This window comes from Cottoperca gobio, chromosome 22 (genome assembly GCF_900634415.1).
Source record: "Cottoperca gobio chromosome 22, fCotGob3.1, whole genome shotgun sequence".
Classification (NCBI taxonomy): Eukaryota; Metazoa; Chordata; class Actinopteri; order Perciformes; family Bovichtidae; genus Cottoperca; species Cottoperca gobio.
Window position 1 is genome coordinate 10,523,556 of NC_041376.1, and position 2,166 is coordinate 10,525,721.

Here is a 2,166-nt window from a genome sequence, read left to right on the forward strand (position 1 = left end):
GACACACCAGAGCGAGAGAGCGAGAGAGAGAGAAAGGCAGAGACACACAGAGCGAGAGAGGGAGAGAGACAGAGACAGAGACAGGAGACACAGAGAGAGGAGAGAGAGAGATAGAGAGAGAGAGAGAGATACACAGAGACAGAGACACAGAGATACACAAGAGAGGAACAGAGACACAGAGAGAGAGAGAGAAGAGAGAGAGAGACAGAGAGAGAGAACGAGACACACACAGAGAGAGAGAGAGAGAGAGAGAGAGAGAGAGAGAGAGAGCAGATACACACAGAGCGAGAGAGAGAGAGAGAGAGAGAGAGAGAGAGAGAGAGAGAGAGAGAGAGAGAGAGAGAGAGAAAGCACTCCTCACTATCCAAACAAGGAAAACAAATATTTATTCACAAGGAGTGCCTCCTCTGGATGTGTGCACACTTCCCTTCACACTCTGCTAATCAACATTAATGTGAAGCCAATCTGTGCCTGGGGAGAGAAAGAGGGAAAAGATAAGAGATACGACTACAGCACTTGATCCACGGATGATCCGGAGGATCATGACTGAGTCTCGACTTTGAGAGCAGCACTCCCCGCCCTCGCTCTATTCGGACACTCTATCGTGGTAGCTGGAGGAAATGAATGGGGAAACACAAAGCAAATGGGAAGAGTCAGTCTCCATTAGTGTCAGATGCACCTAGCTAAGCAAGATGGGATTTTAATGGTTGTGAATGCCAGAGTACGGGAAGATCAGAGAGCATTAAACTTGCACTGGCAGGTCAGACTCAGGGAACTGTGAACAGTTCTCATTTTGGACTAACAGAATCTTGAGCAGCGGTGGGACGTGATTATGCTGATGCAGGTTGCTTCAACTGGAGAACACAGACAGGTGATTGTGCTCACTGTACTGTGTGGTCAGTAGAGTCGAAAGTAAACAATGCGTCTGATGTGATTGAGTTGGAGGGCCACTGGCTGACTCAGTGTTCAGTCCTAATTGAAAAAAGAGTGGGTTCCATCTCCTCATTACAGGCCAGTCAAGCTGAACAGACACACATCAGCTGTGAGGAGGTGGCACGGGATGTTCTTGTCGTCATGTTAACAACATTTGACAACAACTATGCCACAGGAAACTTACCCAAGCAGAACTGCAACCCTTTCAAGCTTATATATAAAAGCATAATATCTGAGGAGCAATATGTATTTCAAGAAAGCATTGTGCTTGTTATGTTAGGGGGTAAGAACGGTTACTTTGAGAGCACATTTGGCACAATGAAACAGATTTTTGGAAATCAGTATTTAATTTTCTGTTAATTCTGTTTTGTATTTATGGCACAAAAAACACAAAGAGGAAACATTTAATGAAATTAAGTAAGAAAAAAAGCAAAAGGAAACCAGCAAAATGCGTAAAGAAATTACAAGAAGTCTAGAAAACAAAATATGTAATCACATATTAAACACATGACTGCTGGTACCCAGCTTGTCTATGCATCAATTCGGTCAGCACTATATGTTGAAGCAGATACTGTTTTAGTGTCGGTGAATCTAACATGGGATTCATTTCAGTACACCTGTGAATGAACCACACATATTTTTAAACGTTTCTGAATTTTCCTGAAATAAATTATATAAAACAAAATGAAACATTAGTGTATGTAGGCATTCTTACAGATTTACAATACATCCTGTCATGTCTTCTGTGACTTATTTTACACTGTGATTGATTACTATTGAGAAAGTTAGCTTCTACTTTGATTGGAGAAGCATTCAGCAGTGGTGAAGATTTATATTTGACCTACCCCTGTCTGGTTGCATGGAAGACTGACGAATTTGACTTACTCCAAACACCTTTTCATACATGTTCTGACAGCAACTTTGACAAAGATATTGACTGATGTTCGGTATTCTACTGTGCAAGAATGGAAATCTACCTGTAATTGGAATATTGATTGTCTGTCTTGCGGAGTTGGTGGACAAATACATCAGTGTGATCAGTAAACACTCTCCACAGCACCCGTTCCCAGGGAAGCCGATACACCAGACTAATGCAAATGAATGGTAAAGCAGGCCCTGCAACAGAATGCAGGGTAGAATGAAAAAGCGACTTATCCACAGATATAAAGCATCCGCAGTTTATTGCTATGCAGTAAACCCCAATATATTCAATTAGTGCTATTGCTTTGTGTA